Here is an 8723-nt window from a genome sequence, read left to right on the forward strand (position 1 = left end):
CATGAACTTTTGCTCCTTACCCACATAAGCTTTTTCTCTAAACTTTATAGATGAAAAGGTTGAACCCAAGGTTCCCATAGCTTTTTCAAGTTCACCAATCCTATTGATTTGATCATCATGGACAACACAAGTTCCTAGGACACTAAATCTTTCATCAATTCCTCCTAAGGATTTATCAAGTTCATCAGTTTTATCGAGTAACATCTCCAATTTAGTTTCAACACTCGGAAATTTTTTCTCTATGGTTTCCAATTTTTTCATAACATCCTCAAGAGAGGTTTCAATTTTAGTTTCATTAACAGGTGGTGTTCCAAATAAACTCTCAATAATGCAACTAGCTTCTAAAGCGGGAGCGCCTAGGAAGTTACCTCCCGCGAGACAATCAAGAACATATCTATTCCAGCTAGAGATACCAACATAAAAATTCCTGAGTAGGATAGTGGTGGAGTGTTTCTTAGTGCACCTATTATGGGCATCACTAATTCTATACCAAGCATCTTTTAAACATTCTCCCCCTTGTTGCTTAAATGAACGAACTTCAACTTCAGGATTACTCATTTTAGCAGTAGTAAATAAAGCAAACTAGATAAAATAAATGCAAGTAACTAATTTTTTTGTATTTTTGATATAGAGAGCAAGACAGTAAATAAGGTAAAGGTAGCAACTAATTTTTTTGTGTTTTGATATAATGCAGCAAACAAAGTAGTAAATAAAATAAAGCAAGACAAAAACAAAGTAAAGAGATTGGGAAGTGGAGACTCCCCTTGCAGCGTGTCTTGATCTCCCCGGCAACGGCGCCGGAAATTTGCTTGATGCGTGTAGTTGACACGTCCGTTGGGAACCCCAAGAGGAAGGTGTGATGCGCACAGCGGCAAGTTTCCCTCGGTAAGAAACCAAGGTTTAATCGAACCGAGTAGGAGTCAAGAAGCACGTTGAAGGTTGATGGCGGCGGGATGTAGTGCGGCGCAACACCGGAGATTCCGGCGCCAACGTGGAACCTGCACAACACAACCAAAGTACTTTGCCCCAACGAAACAGTGAGGTTGTCAATCTCACCGGCTTGCTGTAACAAAGGATTAACCGTATTGTGTGGAAGATGATTGTTTGCAAGAAAACAGTAAAACAAGTATTGCAGCAGATTTGGATTTCAGTATAAAAGAATGGACCGGGGTCCACAGTTCACTAGAGGTGTCTCTCCCATAAGATAAAAGCATGTTGGGTGAACAAATTACAGTCGGGCAATTGACAAATAGAGAGGGCATAACAATGCACATACATGTCATGATAAATATAGTGAGATTTAATTGGGCATTACGACAAAGTACATAGACCGCTATCCAGCATGCATCTATGCCTAAAAAGTCCACCTTCAGGTTATCGTCCGAACCCCTTCCAGTATTAAGTTGCAAAACAACAGACAATTGCATTAAGTATGGTGCGTAATGTAATCAATAACTACATCCTCGGACATAGCATCAATGTTTTATCCCTAGTGGCAACAACACATCCATAACCTTAGGGGTTTACGTCACTCCCCAGATTCACGGAGACATGAACCCACTATCGAGCATAAATACTCCCTCTTGGAGTTAATAGCGAAAACTTGGCCGAGCCTCTACTAATAACGGAGAGCATGCAAGATCTTAAACAACACATAGGTAATAACTTGATAATTAACATAACATAGTATTCTCTATCCATCGGATCCCGACAAACACAACATATAGCATTACGGATAGATGATCTTGATCATGTTAGGCAGCTCACAAGATCCAACAATGAAGCATAATGAGGAGAAGACAACCATCTAGCTACTGCTATGGACCCATAGTCCAGGGGTGAACTACTCACTCATCACTCCGGAGGCGACCATGGCGGTGAAGAGTCCTCCGGGAGATGATTCCCCTCTCCGGTAGGGTGCCGGAGGAGATCTCCTGAATCCCCCGAGATGGGATTGGCGGCGGCGGTGTCTCAGTAAGGTTTTCCGTATCGTGACTCTCGGTACTGGGGGTTTCGCGACGGAGGCTTTAAGTAGGCGGAAGGGCAACGCGGGGGGCCACACGAGGGGCCCACACCATAGGTCGGCGCGGCCAGGGCCTGGGCCGTGCCGCCCTGGTGTGTCGCCACCTCGTGGCCCCACTTCGACTCTCCTTCGGTCTTCTGGAAGCTTCGTGGCAAAATAGGACCACGGGCGTTGATTTCGTCCAATTCCGAGAATATTTCGTTACTAGGATTTCTGAAACCAAAAACAGCAGAAAACGAGCAATCGGCTCTTCGGCATCTTGTTAATAGGTTAGTTCCGGAAAATGCACGAATATGACATAAAGTGTGCATAAAACATGTAGATATCATCAATAATGTGGCATGGAACATAAGAAATTATCGATACGTCGGAGACGTATCAGCATCCCCAAGCTTAGTTCTGCTCGTCCCGAGCAGGTAAAACGATAACAAAGATAATTTCTGAAGTGACATGCCATCATAACCTTGATCATACTATTTGTAACCATATGTAATGAATGCAGCGATCAAAACAATGGTAATGACATGAGTAAACAAGTGAATCATAAAGCAAAGACTTTTCATGAATAGTACTTCAAGACAAGCATCAATAAGTCTTGCATAAGAGTTAACTCATAAAGCAATAAATTAAAGTAAAGGTATTGAAGCAACACAAAGGAAGATTAAGTTTCAGCGGTTGCTTTCAACTTATAACATGTATATCTCATGGATAATTGTCAACATAGAATAATTATAACAAGTGCAATATGCAAGTATGTAGGAATCATTGCACAGTGTTTGCTTCTTGAGGTGGAGAGAAATAGGTGAACTGACTCAACATAAAAGTAAAAAGAATGGTCCTTCAAAGAGGAAAGCATCGATTGCTATATTTGTGCTAGAGCTTTTATTTTTGAAAACATGAAACAATTTTGTCAACGGTAGTAATAAAGCGTATGAGTTATGTAAATTATATCTTACAAGTTGCAAGCCTCATGCATAGTATACTAATAGTGCCCGCACCTTGTCCTAATTAGCTTGGACTACCGGATCATCGCAATACACATGTTTTAACCAAGTGTCACAATGGGGTACCTCCATGCCGCCTGTTCAAAGGTCTAAGGAGAAAGCTCGCATTTTGGATTTCTCGCTTTTGATTATTCTCAACTTAGACATCCATACCGGGACAACATGGACAACAGATAATGGACTCCTCTTTAATGCATAAGCATGTGGCAACAATTAGTGTTCTCATATGAGATTGAGGATATATGTCCAGAACTGAAACTTCCACCATGAATCATGGCTTTAGTTAGCGGCCCAATGTTCTTCTCTAACAATATGAATGCTCCAACCATTAAGGTGGTAGATCTCTCTTACTTCAGACAAGACGGACATGCATAGCAACTCACATGATATTCAACAAAGAATAGTTGATGGCGTCCCCGAAACATGGTTATCGCACAACAAGCAACTTAATAAGAGATAAAGTGCATAAGTACATATTCAATACCACAATAGTTTTTAAGCTATTTGTCCCATGAGCTATATATTGCAAAGGTGAATGATGGAATTTTAAAGGTAGCACTCAAGCAATTTACTTTGGAATGGCGGAGAAATACCATGTAGTAGGTAGGTATGGTGGACACAAATGGCATAGTGGTTGGCTCAAGGATTTTGGATGCATGAGAAGCATTCCCTCTCGATACAAGGTTTAGGCTAGCAAGGTTTATTTGAAACAAACACAAGGATGAACGGTGCAGCAAAACTCACATAAAAGACATATTGTAAACATTATAAGACTCTACTCCTTGTTGTTCAAAACTCAATACTAGAAATTATCTAGACTTTAGAGAGACCAAATATGCAAACCAAATTTTAGCAAGCTCTATGTGTTTCTTCATTAATGGGTGCAAAGTATATGATGCAAGAGCTTAAACATGAGCACAACAATTGCCAAGTATCAAATTATCCAAGACATTTTAGAATTACTACATGTAGCATTTTCCAATTCCAACCATATAACAATTTAACGAAGAAGAAACTTCACCATGAATACTATGAGTAAAGCCTAAGGACATATTTGTCCATATGCTACAGTGGAGCGTGTCTCTCTCCCATATAGTGAATGCTAGGATCCATTTTATTCAAACAAAACAAAAACAAAAACAAACAGACGCTCCAAGCAAAGTGCATAAGATGTGACGGAATAAAAATATAGTTTCAGGGGAGGAACCTGATAATGTTGTCGATGAAGAAGGGGATGCCTTGGGCATCCCCAAGCTTAGACGCTTGAGTCTTCTTAGAATATGCAGGGGTGAACCACCGGGGCATCCCCAAGCTTAGAGCTTTCACTCTCCTTGATCATATTGTATCATACTCCTCTCTTGATCCTTGAAAACTTCCTCCACACCAAACTCGAAACAACTCATTAGATGGTTAGTGGACAATAAAAATTAACATGTTCAGAGGTGACACAATCATTCTTAACACTTCTGGACATTGCATAAAGCTACTGGACATTAATGGATCAAAGAAATTCATCCAACATAGCAAAAGAGGCAATGCGAAGTAAAAGGAAGAATCTATCAAAACAGAACAGTTCGTAAAGATGGATTTTATTGAGGCACCAGACTTGCTCAAATGAAAATGCCCAAATTGAATGAAAGTTGCGTACATATCTGAGGATCACTCACGTAAATTGGCATAATTTTCTGAGTTACCTACAGAGAATTAGACCCAGATTCGTGACAGCAAAGAAATCTGTTTCATGCGCAGTAATCCAAATCTAGTATTCACTTTACTATCAAAGACTTTACTTGGCACAACAAAACATAAAACTAAGATAAGGAGAGGTTGCTACAGTAGTAAACAACTTCCAAGACTCAAATATAAAACAAAAATACTGTAGTAAAAACATGGGTTGTCTCCCATAAGCGCTTTTCTTTAACGCCTTTCAGCTAGGCGCAGAAAGTGTAAATCAAGTATTATCGAGAGATGGAGCATTGATATCATAAGCTTCCCCATCTGTAGTGGTACTAAGGGCTTTGTCAATTTTAGGCCTATAATAATATTTCTTTGGTTTAGGCACTTTAGAGACATACATGAACTTTTGCTCCTTACCCACATAAGCTTTTTCTCTAAACTTTATAGATGAAAAGGTTGAACCCAAGGTTCCTTTAGCTTTTTCAAGTTCACCAATCCTATTGATTTGATCATCATGGACAACACAAGTTCCTAGGACACTAAATCTTTCATCAATTCCTCCTAAGGATTTATCAAGTTCATCAGTTTTATCGAGTAACATCTCCAATTTAGTTTCAACACTCGGAAATTTTTTCTCTATGGTTTCCAATTTTTTCATAACATCCTCAAGAGAGGTTTCAATTTTAGTTTCATTAACAGGTGGTGTTCCAAATAAACTCTCAATAATGCAACTAGCTTCTAAAGCGGGAGCGCCTAGGAAGTTACCTCCCGCGAGACAATCAAGAACATATCTATTCCGGCTAGAGATACCAACATAAAAATTCCCGAGTAGGATAGTGGTGGAGTGTTTCTTAGTGCACCTATTATGGGCATCACTAATTCTATACCAAGCATCTTTTAAACATTCTCCCCCTTGTTGCTTAAATGAACGAACTTCAACTTCGGGATTACTCATTTTAGCGAGTAGTAAATAAAGCAAACTAGATAAAATAAATGCAAGTAACTAATTTTTTTGTATTTTTGATATAGAGAGCAAGACAAGTAAATAAGGTAAAGGTAGCAACTAATTTTTTTGTGTTTTGATATAATGCAGCAAACAAAGTAGTAAATAAAATAAAGCAAGACAAAAACAAAGTAAAGAGATTGGGAAGTGGAGACTCCCCTTGCGGCGTGTCTTGATCTCCCCGGCAACGGCGCCGGAAATTTGCTTGATGCGTGTAGTTGACACGTCCGTTGGGAACCCCAAGAGGAAGGTGTGATGCGCACAGCGGCAAGTTTCCCTCGGTAAGAAACCAAGGTTTAATCGAACCGGTAGGAGTCAAGAAGCACGTTGAAGGTTGATGGCGGCGGGATGTAGTGCGGCGCAACACCGGAGATTCCGGCGCCAACGTGGAACCTGCACAACACAACCAAAGTACTTTGCCCCAACGAAACAGTGAGGTTGTCAATCTCACCGGCTTGCTGTAACAAAGGATTAACCGTATTGTGTGGAAGATGATTGTTTGCAAGAAAACGGTAAAACAAGTATTGCAGCAGATTTGTATTTCAGTATAAAAGAATGGACCGGGGTCCACAGTTCACTAGAGGTGTCTCTCCCATAAGATAAAAGCATGTTGGGTGAACAAATTACAGTCGGGCAATTGACAAATAGAGAGGGCATAACAATGCACATACATGTCATGATAAATATAGTGAGATTTAATTGGGCATTACGACAAAGTACATAGACCGCTATCCAGCATGCATCTATGCCTAAAAAGTCCACCTTCGAGGTTATCGTCCGAACCCCTTCCGGTATTAAGTTGCAAAACAACGGACAATTGCATTAAGTATGGTGCGTAATGTAATCAATAACTACATCCTCGGACATAGCATCAATGTTTTATCCCTAGTGGCAACAGCACATCCATAACCTTAGGGGTTTCTGTCACTCCCCCAGATTCACGGAGACATGAACCCACTATCGAGCATAAATACCCTCTTGGAGTTAATAGCGAAAACTTGGCCAAAGCCTCTACTAATAACGGAGAGCATGCAAGATCTTAAACAACACATAGGTAATAACTTGATAATTAACATAACATAGTATTCTCTATCCATCGGATCCCGACAAACACAACATATAGCATTACGGATAGATGATCTTGATCATGTTAGGCAGCTCACAAGATCCAACAATGAAGCATAATGAGGAGAAGACAACCATCTAGCTACTGCTATGGACCCATAGTCCAGGGGTGAACTACTCACTCATCACTCCGGAGGCGACCATGGCGGTGAAGAGTCCTCCGGGAGATGATTCCCCTCTCCGACAGGGTGCCGGAGGTGATCTCCTGAATCCCCCGAGATGGGATTGGCGGCGGCGGCGTCTCAGTAAGGTTTTCCGTATCGTGACTCTCGGTACTGGGGGTTTCGCGATGGAGGCTTTAAGTAGGCGGAAGGGCAACGCGGGGGCCACACGAGGGGCCCACACCATAGGTCGGCGCGGCCAGGGCCTGGGCCGCGCCGCCCTGGTGTGTCGCCACCTCGTGGCCCCACTTCGACTCTCCTTCGGTCTTCTGGAAGCTTCGTGGCAAAATAGGACCCTGGGTGTTGATTTCGTCCAATTCCGAGAATATTTCGTTACTAGGATTTCTGAAACCAAAAACAGCAGAAAACAGCAATCGGCTCTTCGGCATCTTGTTAATAGGTTAGTTCCAGAAAATGCACGAATATGACATAAAGTGTGCATAAAACATGTAGATATCATCAATAATGTGGCATGGAACATAAGAAATTATCGATACGTCGGAGACGTATCACGTACCATCGGACTCAGACTTGAAGCAAGTCATCCTGCAAGAAGCCCATGACACCCTTTACTCGATTCACCCCGGAGGTACCAAGATGTATCAAGACCTGAAGGAGCAATTCTGGTGGCATGGAATGAAGAGAGAGATCGGAAGCTACATCGCCAAGTGTGATATCTATCAGAGAGTCAAGGCGGAACATCAGCGACCTGCAGGACTATTACAGCCACTGCAGATTCCAGAATGGAAGTGGGACTCCGTAGGAATGGACTTTATCACAGGTTTGCCCAAATCCAGCAAAGGCAATGATTCAATATGGGTAGTTGTCGATAGACTGACCAAGGTAGCTCATTTCATCGCCGTCAAGACCACATACCAAGGCCCAAAGTTAGCTGAACTGTACATCTCCAGAATAGTCGCCCTGCACGGAACCCCGAAGTCGATAGTGTCAGATAGAGGATCATAATTCACCTCAAGATTCTGGCAGAAAGTGCATGAAGGACTAGGAACCCGTCTGAATTTCAGTACCGCCTATCACCCTCAGACCGATGGACAGACGGAAAGAGTCAACCAGATACTGGAGGACATGTTGAGAGCATGTGTACTGGAGTACGGATCCAAGTGGGAAGACTGCTTGCCTTACGAAGAATTCTCTTACAACAATAGCTACCAAGCCAGCTTACAGATGGCCCCCTTTGAAGCCTTGTACGGAAGGAAATGCCGTACCCCCTGAACTGGTCGGAAGTCGGAGAAAGCCAAGTCTTTGGACCTGATGTTCTTCGTGAAGCCGAAGAGAAAGTACACAAGATCCGCGAGTACCTCAAGACGGCGCAATCAAGACAGAAGAGCTACGCCGACAAGAGACGTCGAGAGATGACCTTCGAGATCAGAGATTTTGTCTATCTCAAGGTATCACCCGTGAAAGGAATGCAGAGATTTCAGCTGAAAGGAACGCTCGCACCCCGATATGTTGGACCCTTCAAAGTTCTGAGTCGCCGAGGCAAAGTATCCTATCAACTGGAGCTACCTGAAGAAATGTCGGCTGTGCACGACGTGTTTCACATCTCACTCCTCCGGAAGTGCCTTGAAGTCCCCGAGAAGACCGAAGTGTTCAAGAACATCGATCACCGGTCGGTGGACATCAACCAAGACTTGACGTACCGCTAAGTGCCGATTCGCATCCTGGAGGAAGCTTACAGAACCACCCGCACCCGAAGCATCAAGTTTCTG

Source organism: Lolium rigidum, chromosome 6, assembly GCF_022539505.1.
Source record: "Lolium rigidum isolate FL_2022 chromosome 6, APGP_CSIRO_Lrig_0.1, whole genome shotgun sequence".
Lineage (NCBI taxonomy): Eukaryota > Viridiplantae > Streptophyta > Magnoliopsida > Poales > Poaceae > Lolium > Lolium rigidum.